This window comes from Canis lupus, chromosome 2 (assembly GCF_048164855.1).
Source record: "Canis lupus baileyi chromosome 2, mCanLup2.hap1, whole genome shotgun sequence".
NCBI lineage: Eukaryota > Metazoa > Chordata > Mammalia > Carnivora > Canidae > Canis > Canis lupus.
Window position 1 is genome coordinate 59,158,313 of NC_132839.1, and position 12,962 is coordinate 59,171,274.

Genomic DNA, 12,962 nt, shown 5'->3' on the forward strand with positions numbered 1-12,962 from the left:
AGCTCCATTTAAAGATCTTTGATTTGTGCATAGACTTCCTACTGGAGGATGACCTCCCATCTTTGCTGAGCCTCACTTTTGCCTGGCATGCAGCTGATGTCTCACAGCCATGTGATGCTCTCAGCCTGGCAGCTTCAGGGTGGCAGGGCACATGTGACACTCCCACGCCTCTTCTGCGGGACACAACCTGACGAAGCCCAACAAGTGTTGTGCTTCTGTCTTCGTGGTGGGATGTACAAGTTGCACTCCTTTATCTTTTACTTTGGAAGAAATATCTCAGCATATGCCTGACCAGTGGGCCCTACAAATGTTAAGGATGTGCCAGGCTCTGGAGTCTTCACACTGTTTATCTCCAACCCTCTGGGTACAACTGTGACTATCACTCTTGCTCATCCGTCCTGATCAACATAATGCCATTGATGTAATAGATGGTGTGTTGTTACATAGGACGTCGTGAGGTGCTCTAGATCTCTTCCAATTATATTGTGACGGAGGATGGGAGAGTTAGCTTATCTCTGGTACAAAACTGTGAATGTATACTGTTGCCTGTTCTATGTGGATGCAAACTGCCTCTGATCCTCCTTCTTGAATGGGATGGAAAAGAGCACAGTTGCCAGATCAACATGCACATGCCGTGTACCCGAAGCTGTATTATCCATCATAACAAGAACCTATGCTTTCAACCAGGGTTGTGAGCTGGTTGACCTTGCAGTAGTCCCCAGCCATCCCCCAGGATGCGCTTTCTGCAGGTGCCTGAGTTCACGGAGGGTATCACCACCTCTGCCTGTTTTATATCCCTCAGATTACCGCTTACTTCGGCTGTCTTCCCAGAGACGTAAGATTGTTGTTGATTTACAACAACAAGATGGAGATGGGTGGAGTCATCTCTGATACTTCCGTTCAGCCTTTCCATAAGACAGCTTGTACCCTGCTGGCCTCTGAAGGGCCCGGTGCGCTGGTTACCTGGACTGCCAAATGTGTCGACCCCGGTTACACCCTTGCAGTGTGGGCAAGTGATGACTATGTGGGTCTGTGGATGCAAAAGACCCTCTGTCAGTTGTTAGTTGGGCAGGGGTTCATCTACGACACGGCTCTCACATCTCTGCACCCCAACAGCAAGTCCACGATGACATTTGGATCTCTGGGTATCCTCGTCAGCTGTGACTAACAGTTCTAGAAATACCTGGTTGCTATCCTTTCCTTATAGTATGGTTGCCCAAGTCAGTGGCAGAGGGTAAAAGGGATGGATGATTATTTGGTGTGTTTGCCAGAATGTTGCAGGTTCCTTCTCCTGGAGACCCAACAAACTGTTCATTGAATGATTCTCCATCCAAAATTTGACTCCAGGGCAGAAGCAAGGGCTTGTGACACTGTGTTGGGGCAACTTTCACCAGCCTGTTGCTCATCTAGCCTTGATGATTTCTGCAGCTCCAAGCTGGCCAGTGTCCTTGTCCAGGGCCCATAGATCTAGCTCTCAGGAACTCTTGTCATGGTCCCTTAGCATTCACTCTATCCTTTCCGGTTGTTACATCATTGCAATTCCTTGGCAGTTAAGCTCTCACACCTGTGTCACTCCAGGGTCCCACCATCCCCATGAGCCACGCTGCAGAAGAGCCTCTCCTGCCATCAGTGCTGTCCAACAGGGGAGACTCTCATTGGACAGGACAGGGGGCACATTTCTTGAGGGGAACCATGGGTCTTCTGGATCTTCCTGTAGCACCTAATCCTCTGCTGGATTGTCCAAGCAAATTGGGCAGAAGGAGCAGGAGACCTGCAAAGTGGCTGGACAAGATTGTTGCTGATCTTATGGGGAGCTCTGGACCAGGTGGTGTTGCACTCATTCCACTGGAGTTGTGTTCTCTTGGATCCAAACAGCCTGGCCTTCATCCCACACCTCACTGAGTCCCCAGGTGGACAGAGCACAGGGTGGGGGTCTCGGGCACAGTGGTCCTCTGTGGAGCCTGGTTGGTCTCCCTGGGGTCAGAAGGGGGCCCACCTGGGAGGAGGAGCTGGGTGGTGCATCTCCAACTCTTCACTAACCCCCCAGCCTGTGTCCCTGATGGCTCGTCTCAAGCGCCTGTGAGATTTGGTGGTAATGCCTTTGTTAGCTGTTCCTCTGCAACTGTTACCGTGCTGGAAATGTCAAGAGGTCCAGGGCCTCAGGGACACTGTTGGGGAAATTGCAGATGGAATGGAGCTTTGAGTTCTGGGAGATACACCTGGAAAGCTCTGTCCAGCTGGCAGGTCCTGGCTTGGAGGCCAGAGTCTGAAGCTATAGCAGAAACCAGGGAGCTGGGGCACTGTGACATGCAAAGGATTCAGGACAGTGACACTGGGCAAGATGGAGCCCCAGAAAGATTCTGACCTTGGGGTGACGTGTCTGGAGGCATGCTATAGGAAGGGTTGTCCAGCTGCTCGAGGGGAGGAGGCAGCGCAGGAGGCTGGCCAGTATTGGTGTCGTGGGCACACGTTGCCCTGTGCACATGAGAGGTGACCAGGACAGGGGTGGGGTGGTGGCAAAGGGGACCACATGGAGGACTCTCAGGAGGCTGGGTCTGGTTGTACAGCTGCATTAATCCACTCTCCAGTTTCCTCTCTAGCTACGTCATTCTCACGGGGCCATTTCCCAGAGCACGGCAATGAAGCCAAGTTGGTGGAAGGATGTGAAAAGTCTCCATCTCAGAGTCACAGAAATCAAAGCTCAGAGGCTGGCAAATGACTAAGATTTTCCTCAGCTGCTTTGGTGCCACATCCTCTTGTTCCACTCTTCTCAGCCTGAAGCCTCCTACCCCACCTCAGGGCCCCGCTCTCCCCTACCTTCTGGGACCCAAAGAGCCAATGGAGGGGGCCAGGGCTACATCCATAGCTGAGCTCTTCTGACGAGTGTGTCTGCTGCCCAGGCCCAGCCCTGCCTGCTGTCTCTCAGAGCCCCTGTCTGGCAGAGGGACATCACAGTCCTCGAGGCTCACAGCTGCAGAGACCCCGTGGTGGCATCCAGACACTTGGGCCAAAGCCCAGTGCCAGTTCCTTAGAGGGTCTTGCTCTGGCCCTCCTCCAGCCACACCTTCTTCCAAAAGGCTGTGAAACTGCAAAACTGCACCCTGCACCTTGAGCATGGTGCTAGGGCTCTGAGGCTTGCAATTCCCTGCCCAGTGGCCCCAAGGTGGTAGCCAGGGTCTACACACCTGTTCCTCGGACCCCGTTCTTTTCTGCTCTGTCCTCTGATCTGTGGACCTCTAGGTTTATGGGGGGATGTGAACAGAGTTCCACTTGCCAGGGGGGCCCTACCTGTGTGTCAAGGCCTATCTTAGCACAGGAAGGAGCCAGGCCTGGGCAGCTAGCTGACCCTGCAAATGTTAGGGGCAGGCTTGCCTTAGAGCAGGCTCCATATCTTAGGCTGGGCAACTGAGCGGGGGTGGGGTGGGGGACGCTGTGCTGCAGGTTGTAGGAAGCTGGCACCACCCTGGCCTCTACCCACTGGATGCCAGGGACACTGTCCCTATCACAACCATTGCAAAAGTCTCCAAACATTAACAGTTGCCCCCCAGACAGTTCCCCTGGGAAGAGGGGGAAGCAAGGTTACCACCAGTTGGAAACCGCTGCCCTGGAATAATTAGTTACTACAGCTCTAGGTCAATAAGATCTAACATTCTAGTTCAAAAAGACCCTTAGGACTTAGAGAAAACAAATGAATTCACAAAAAGGGAATTAAAACAATCTTAAGCACAATCCTAATAAGTGGTTTCCTTTGGCATGGACGTTAGGTAAGATGGAATGGTGGCTACAGTTTCTGGTGGGGGCCTGTGTCCGTGCTGTGGGCGCCAGGCGCCATGGCCCAGGGCTCCATTGGGGCTTTGGTCCAGGACGTCAGCTCCACGAGCCACTGTGCCAGCCGTGTGCTCTCACGTCCACTCGGGGCTGGCTGAACTCTGTGGGAACAGAGGTCATCCAGCCTCCTGCCATGTCTGTGTCCTGACCTCTGGCCCAGACCCCAGGGTGCCTCTGTCCTCAGCCACAGGCCAGGATCCACTGCTGCCGTGCCTCTGAGAATTGCACAAAGCCGCACGGTTGCAGGAACACCTCTCAGCTGGGGAGGTCAGGGCCTGGCCTGAGCTCCGATCCATCTCTGTTTTCCTCAGCTCTCCCAGACTGCTGGTCAAAACGCTACTAGCCAAGCTGTTGTCCCACACCAGGCGTCTTTTCTTCTAAGACATCTTAGACAGGAGGATTCTGAACATGGCATTCTTCTAGCAGCAGCAGAGCCTGATCCTGGGACCGGGGCTGCCCCTCTACTGTGACTTTCTGGTCGTCCCTGGAGCCCTCACTGGAGACGCACAGCCTTGCCTGACGGAGGTTTTTCTGGCTCATGACCGTCCTGCCCACCCTTCTGTGCTTTGGGGAAACGAGAGCTGCCTTCCTAATTGGTGACGATCTTGGTCCTCACCCTTCCTCCTCACCTCCAGAACCACGATGCTGCTCCGAATGCAGACATCCCCCGTGATCTGTGAGCTCCGGGGTGCTAGAGACCATGCATGTCCTCAGCACAGACACGGAGTGAGCACCTGGGCACACAGGAGGCTCATGCTGGGCTCTGATGAGTCAATTTACCAACTGGCTAGTCAATCCTTGCAGGTCTTATCCCGGAATAAGGACCCTACACAAAGGGGTACTGGGTAAAATCGGGGTGGGTTTCATCTGCTTTTAGGCCCTTTTATGACAGACTCTGTCAGGCTCAGTCCTGGTGAACCGGCTACACAGACTGTGACGTGGAGGCTGTGCAGGCTTACAGGTGGCAGTCAGGTGGACGTGGACGGGAGGGCGGGGTTTATTTAACGTGTCCTATGTGTGGACCCTGTGCTGGGTTCTTTCCAGACTTGGCTGCATTTAATCCTCAAAGTGACAGGTCCAATAAGAATTTTACCACCCACATGTTTGAGGAGAGACAAAGGAGATGCTGTGACCTCTAGAAACATGGTCTCATGTGCCACTGTGTGGAGCAGAGTCGGGATTCAAACCTGGGACCGTGCTCCTTCCTACCTATGCTGCTGTTTCCCGAGCAGCTGGGGACAGACTCAGTGTAGCTGTAGGAGAGCTCCTACACACAAATGGCAGCTGGTCCCTCTGTGCACACAAAGGAGCAAAGGGACAGGGAGGTGAAGGCGCAGGGAGGATGGGCATGTGGGGAGGTGGGCTCTGCGCTGGTGGGGTGGGAGTGGGCATGAGGCGCTTGCTGGAACGGGCTCCCCGCAGCTGGTTGGCAGAAAGGTGGGATTCATCACCGTGCCACGTGGCCCATCCTCGACAGTACCTCTGCTCCTCAGTTTCCCTGTATGTTAACACACCGCACTAAGAACAGGATCCACGGGTCAGCTGGTCACCATGGTTGTCCTGTACATTTAAAAGTCCCACTTTCAAGGGCACTTGGGTGGCTCAGTGGTTGAGCATCTGCCTTTGGCTCAGGTCATGATCCTGGGGTCCTGGGATCGAGTCCCAAGTTGGGTTCCCCGCTCAGCATGGAGTCTGCTTCTCCCTCTCCCTCTGCTGCTCTCTCTGCTCATGCTCGCTCTTTCTCAACTAAATAAATAAAATCTTTTAAAAAAAGAAAGCCCCACTTCCAGCTCTGCTTCATCTCATGTTATTAAAGGAGATATCAAGTGTAATTAGCTTTCCCTCAAAAGCACATCCACATCCTCATCCTTGAAGAAAGGTTGTATAATTAATTTGAACGCACTGAGAATGAAGGCATAAAATATGGGTCAGCAGAGCCACCAAAGAAAGAAACGTAGCCACGTGTGCTATGATGTTTGTGATCAAGAGCGTGTCTCCGACTGGCCTGTCATGTACCTGCTCTGCAGACTGGTCCCCATTTCGTCCCTGCAACAGGCCTGGCACCACGGAGCTGGGGCTGTCCCCGTTCCCAAGATCACAGCCAGGGATCACTGAGTTATGAAGTAAAGACTCTGGGATCTTCAAGACATGTGATTTGCATAGTTTGCTTAACTTTGGGGGCCAGGGTCCCCAGAATGTAATTGAAAATAATAGTCTCTATGACTATCATTAATAGAAGAGTAACCTGAAGTGGAGGTTAGAAGGATGAAGAATGGGGATATGGACGGGAATGTGTTTTCAAAAATTAGAAGCCTAGATGTTGTCATTGAACAACCAAAGGAAATCACATTTCTCTTCACTCCATCTGGTCTGTAAGTCTTGCCAAGGCTTTTCAGTGCATTTATTTTCTTGTGGTTTCACTGTCCTTGAAAAATTTCCCCTAAACCTCCTTTCCTACCTGGAAAACCTCTGTTCCTGAAGCCTGCACTCAGGCACTGCCTCCTTCAGGAAGCCCTCCCTGGTTGCCCCCTTCCATTTCCTTCCCATTCGGTCAAAGCACTCACCACACTGTATATCTTTTCACACATACTAGGCCCAGAAGTCCTCCAGGGCAGTAGCCATGGACTGTTCTGTTTACCCCCTTGCCCTGTGGGGGATGTCGGTGGAACCCAGCTACACTGCATGAAGCCATCAGGCCTGAGCTCCTGAGCCAGACTGTGTGCCTAAACCCAGGAGTGAGTAGTCGGCCTCGGGAGAACCCGTGCCCTCCCGACTGCAGGCCGGCGGGAGCAGCAGCTCTGCTTTGCTCGTCTGCGAGGACAGTCCTGGGCAGGGTGGGCAGCCATCCTGGGGCGTCGCTGGGGCGCAGGGCTCCTTGTTTTTATTTTAATTGCAGCATAGTTAACACACAATGTGGTATCAGTTTCACGTATACACTATAATGATTCACCATGTCCATGCATCATCCGCTGCTCATCAGGACAAGTGCAGGGCTTTTTGCTTTGACGTGGATGGAACTGGAGGGTATTATGCTTAATGAAGTAAGTCAGTCGGAGAAGGACAATCATTATATGGTTTCACTCATACGGGGAATGTAAGAAATAGTGAAAGGGATTAAAGGGGAGAGGAGAGAAAATGAGTGGGGAAAATGAGAGAGGGTGACAAAACATGAGAGACCTCTAACTCTGGGAACCGAACAAGGGGTGGTAGAAGGGGAGGTGGGCAGGGGGTTGGGGTGACTGGGTGACGGGCACTGAGGGAGGCACTTGGTGGAATGAGCACTGGGTGTTATACTGTATGTTGGCAAATCGAACTCCAATAAAAGAATATACAAAAAATAAACAACAGCTAGAAGCAGGTGTGTTGGAGGACGAACGGCTAGAGCCGTAGAACCAGAGCCAGAGCGCAGGAGCCCCGAGCTGTCTACCCTGGGGGCTAATCCCCACGAGCCCCTCTTCCTCGGCCCATGGCTCTGGGCCTCTGCTCTGGTGACTTGGCTCCATCTCCTTCAGATCACAGGTGTCAGTGTTTGAGACAGGACATGTCAGAACCGATGACAAAAGGCATAGCTGGGGGAGCAAAGAACCCACATGTGGGATCTCCTGCCTCTCATCGAAGTCCTATAAAAGTCAGCAAGGGCTCCTAGAACCTAAAGAACCAGACAGACGTGGACCGTGTTGGAGAGGGCGGTGAGGTGCTGGCAGGCGCCCGGGCCTGGTTCTGGGCCTGGAGTTCCGGCCGGGGTCCGAGGTCCTACAGGGGCTGATCCGTCTGCGGCCCCACCTCTCCCAGCCTGCGGGCTGTTGGGGCAGAGGCCCGGGGGTTAGTACCCGCCTCCGAGGCCCTGGGGGTGCACGCGCCCGGCTCCGTGCCCTCCTGCCCCCCGGCGCAGCCTTCCCCCACGTTCACCGCGCCTCTGCGGCTCTGTTACCCACGAACCCCAGCTCCTCCGCCTGCTGACACCCCCTCACCGGCATCACCCTCCTGGAGTCCCTTCCCCGCTCTTCCTACCGCCCCCCCAAATCACCTCCGAAAACCAGCTGCCCGCGTTCCCTGGCTCCCTTCAAGCCTGGCTTCGAGGAATGGGAACCGGCCCGTGGGCTGCCTGCTGGGGGCGGCCGGTGTTTACCGCCCGAGGCTGTGTGGGTGCGGGCCGGAGGGCGCCCCGACGACGTGCCAGACACCCTGCTGGCTCGGCCGCACTCGGCTGCCCTGCTGGGCGCGGCTCTCACCGGCCCCAGGCCCACTGGGGCTCTTTCTGTGTGAGACTGGTGGGCGCGAGGGCCGAGGGCCGGGCCTTTCTGTGGACCCGCGCTTGGCCTTCTATATTAAACACATTCCAATGCTCCCATGCTAACCCCCCCTGGCTGCCAGAGGGGTGACGTCGCCGACCTGATCTCAGCCGGCTTAGGGGTGGCACACACGGGATGGCTGGCTCTGGTGGAACCTTTGTCTAGATCCTGGTCTTGGTCTGTTTTTAAAGAATTGCTTGGATTTGCCATCAGAACCCCTATATGTGTATCTTTGAGACCTGAGACCATTTTCAAAGCTTTATGTAAGTAACATTTATGAATTCTATTTGCCTTTTATTAGCTGAGAAAAAACCTAATAACACCGAGGATGCAGCTCTTCGGTGACCCTGGAGCCCCTCAGGTCAACGCAGACAGAAAGGCAAAGCGCTCCCCGTCCATCCACCTCAATCTGGCCTCCTCCTCGTGGCTGGCAGGCACGGTTGGAATTTTCCAAAAAACCGTGATATTTGCTGATTAGTTTTTAATTAAAAAAAAAAACCCACGCTGGTTACAGATGGACCTTAGACCTTAGCCGAGAAGGCCAAGGTTTAGATAGAATGTGCTGGAGCCTCTTACTTCCTATCTGTGGGAATTCCAACGCCCTTCTGATTTCTGACGGTTCCCAGGGGCACACACCCTCCGTCCCACCAGCTCTGGTTTCCTGCTTTTGCTGATCTGTGGTTTCGTGTGTTCGTCTTACTTCCATGGCTGGTCTCTCCCCTGCCCGGCACTGGAGCACACATGAAATCCATCTGTTCTCCCCGGTTTCCAGCAAACAGGTGCAGGAAGCTCTTGTGCGTGGCCTGGGCTCCCCCAGATGTCTGGGAAACAGGGTGCCGGTGGTGGCAGAGCAGACAAGTGAGAGACAAGGACATGCCTGCTCTTTTGGCAACGCCACCCTGGGCAGTTTTCACCAGCCACTTCCACCGAACTCTGGGCCCCTTGTCATCTGCCGTGGTGCCCATGTCCCTGCCGCGTCGTCCGCCGTCCTGCAGAAGTGTGGTCCTGGCTCCTGTGACAGGTCGCGCATGCTGCTGATTCTGTTTGTCACACCTGTCCCACTGGAGGAGGATGGGCTGCGTCCTGCTGCTCTGAGCCAGGGCTGTGGGACGCGCTCTGGCCCCTGATGCTGACTACAGGGACTGCGGGCCGCCTTGGGGCAGCAGACTTCAGAGAGCTCCTGCTCTCAGCTGGCGGCCTGGCGAGGTCCCCGAAGGAGCAGCTCTGGGAGCTGGATCCAGAGCATAAACCACAGGGGGGCTGTGTGTCCTGTTGCTTAGTGGCTCCAGGGAAATGTCTGGATTCTTTGGGGCTTTTCTTTTTTTCTTCCTTCCTTCCTTCCTTCCTTCCTTCCTTCCTTCCTTCCTTCCTTCCTTTCTTTCTTTTTTCTTTCTTTCTTTCTTTCTTTCTTTCTTTCTTTCTTTCTTTCTTTCTTTCTTTCTTTTTTTTAAAGATTTTATTTATTCATGAGAGACAGAGAGAGAGAGAGAGAGGCAGAGACACAGGCAAAAGGAGAAGCAGGCTCCCTGTGGGGAGCCCGATGTGGGACTTGATCCTGGGACCCAGGATCACGCCCTGAGCCAAAGGCAGACACTCAACCGCTGAGCCACCCAGGCCTCCCTCTTTTGGGCTTTTCTTGCAATGAGTGTCCAGTTCCTTTATCTTGTCTTTGTGACTGTTTGGAACTTCCTGTGAAGCCTGTGACACTGGCGGTAGGTAGTAGGTGGCTCTGATGCACCCCAGTCTCTGGGTGGCAGGAATTGAGTCCAGGAGTTGCTCTGGGCTCTTTGCAGACGCCAGTCCTTAGACTGAGGAAGTCCCTTTCCATTTTGAGCTGTCTAAACATTTTTCGCATAAACAGATCCTGATTTTCATCAAATGCATTTTCTGCATGGATTTGGAATGATCCCATTAAGAGATCACATGACCTCTCCTTTATTAAAGTGGCTAATAATACTAATTGATTTGAGAATGTCAAATCAGCTGTCTATTACTGGAATAAAAGATATTTTTTGTGTACATCACTGAATTTTGGTTTCTGTGTTTTACTGAGGATTTTTGCATCTATATTCCAAGGAGACTGGCTTATATTTCATTTTTCTCTCTCTCCTTAGGTTTTCTGCCACATTTTTACCAGCCTCACAAAGTAAGCTAGAATTCTCTGGATGTAGGCCTGGGATTCTCTTTCTGCAACGTCTTCTGTTTCTTTTGAGTCTGTTTGGGCTAGAAAAACTGTGTTTTTCTAGCAATCTGTCTATTTCTAGAGTTTAAATTTATTACCACAACATTCTTCAAATAACTTTTTAAATTTCTCCTAGTGTTTTGAGGATCTTTTGTGATGTCCGCTTTTTTCATCCCTGATTCTGGTACGGTGTGTTTTCTTTCTTTTCTTTCTTTCTTTCTTTCTTTCTTTCTTTCTTTCTTTCTTTCTTTCTTTCTTTCAGATTTTATTTATTTATTCATGAGAGACACACAGAGAGAGGCAGGGACATAGGCAGAGGGAGAAGCAGGCTCCCTGCGGGGACTCCAGGATCCCAGGATCATGACCTGAACCAAAGGCAGATGCTCAACCGATGAGCCACCCAGGTGCCCTAAAAGGGCATCTCACTTGTTCTCTTCTTCCTTGACCAGTTTTCCTTGAGGACAAGGGTGTATTAGTTATCTTTCTGTGTAACAAATTGCCCTAAATCTCAGTGGAATAACCTAAAATGTATGTATTACCTCACACAGCCTCTGTGTGCAGGAGTGGATTCTGGGGATGGCTAGCTTTGGCTCAGAATGTCATCTGAAGTCAGTCATCTGAAGGCCTGACTGGGGTGGGAGGGTCTGCTTCCCAGATAGCTCACTCACACACCTGGCATGTTAGTTTTGACTGTTGACTAGAGGTCCTGGTTCCTAGAAGACTCTACTCTGCACCATGTGAGCCCCTGGGTAGGGTCGCTTGAGTGTCTTCATGACATAGCACCTGCTTCCCCCAGAGGGAGGGGTCTGCATGAGAGCAAAGCCTCTTATAGCCTGGTCTGGACATCCCACATCATCAGGTCTCTTACTCCTCTCATTAGAATGTCAGAAAGTCACCTGTGTAGCCCACACTCAAAGGGAACATAATTAGGCTTCACCTACAAGAAGATTGTCAAAGAATTTGTGGGCACATTTTAAAGCCACATAAAGGGCTGCTTTATTAGTCTCTTCAGAAAAGCCATTATTCATGTTTGTCATCTCTGTTATAGGTCTGTCCTCTTTCATTAATTCCTCCTTCATTATTCCCTCCCTCCTGTATTCTCCTATATAATCAATTCCCTGCATGAAATTCATTCCCTCATACCCTGATGTGGGTCTCCTACTCCCCTGAATGGGGAAAAAAAACCAAAGGAAACAAAACTATGACACACAAGCCCCATCCTTCACCTGCTCACATGCACATTTTGTTGATTTGCTGACAGTGTTGGGAGGTTCACAGACTCCTTGAAGCGCCTCACTCATGGACCTCAGGCTGCACAGAGTGGTTGCCAAGTCGGTAGATAGTGAGCTCTACGTTGTATTTTTCCTAAGTGATACCTTGCAGTGCTGAGTCAGCCAGTCACTCTCACCCCTCCCTGCTGACACCTGCTCCAGCTGGCCCACCCCAGGGAGTCAGTCAGCTGGTGGCCCTGGAACTGGATCGTCCCCATTCCATACACCAGAACCAGAACCTTGGCAAGCGAGCCTGCCGCATCCCATGCTTGAGCTAGAGCCCTGAAACATTGCCAGGTGGTTACCCTAAATGCTGCCAGTAAAGTGTTCCCAAAGAAGGTCATTATTCAAGGTCAGTCTGTGCCTTTAAGGGACCAACGCTAGGACTTTAGCTGCAAGACTCCCTTGAACATTTTGAAAGCATAGCTTTTTGCTCTGTATCAGGATGAATGTTCACTTTGCTATAAAACATCAGCTCTCTTTGGGGTCTGAGGAATCCCAGTTCCCCTCTGCTCTCCCATCCTTGAGCACCCATGGCCATAAAAGAGGTCTTCTGTCCAGTGTGATAGCTTGGCCCGAGGAACTGGTATTCTTGTGTAATGAAGTCATCTTTTGAAAGTACCAGACTTGTGGGGTTTTCATCTTTTTCACTCATCATTGAATTTCATGGCAGCCATCCCATCACCAAAGCTCCAGGAAAGAGGAGGGCACTTGCCTCCTGTAGAAGTGTGTGATGTAGGAGTTATGTCCTCTGATGGGGAGAGTAGGTAGAAAGCCCACCTGTTCCCACCCAAGAGAACTGTGGGAGGAAGAAGACAGTTGGAGGCAGAGAAGCAAGTAGGGAAACAGGTGTGTTCTGACTCTGCCTCTCCCAGAGGAGAGGGTTTACTCTCCCAGATGGTTCCTCAGCTTCTGGAGGAGAAGGACAGTCCAGTGTTTCCTGGTCCCCCTATAAGATCACAGAAAGTGATGATGCTGGCTGGGAGGTTTAACCAGGGCATGGAGAGGGGTGTTGCTGCATTGTGGTCAGGGAGTGCTATAGCTCTAGACTATATGGCCAGCAGCTGACTGGGCATCAGAGCTAGACTTCAGGGGACATGGGGCCCCAAACAGGGTTGAGTTGGACTCAAGGCACCAGAACTTCTGGACCCAGACAAGACCAAGACAACAGGCTTCCAAGTCTGATGCCAGCAGGGCTCCTGTCCATCAGGGAGCAGGAGCATCACCAGAGACAGAAGAACTGGAAGGGATGATGGGAGGATGGCCTTCGTGGATACCCAGTCTTTCCATCCCTGATGGTCACACAAGCCGCCTCTGCACTATACTCAGAGACCATCTCGGGCATGAGCAAGATGAAAGGGATATAAAATACAGAGCGTTTATCCAAAA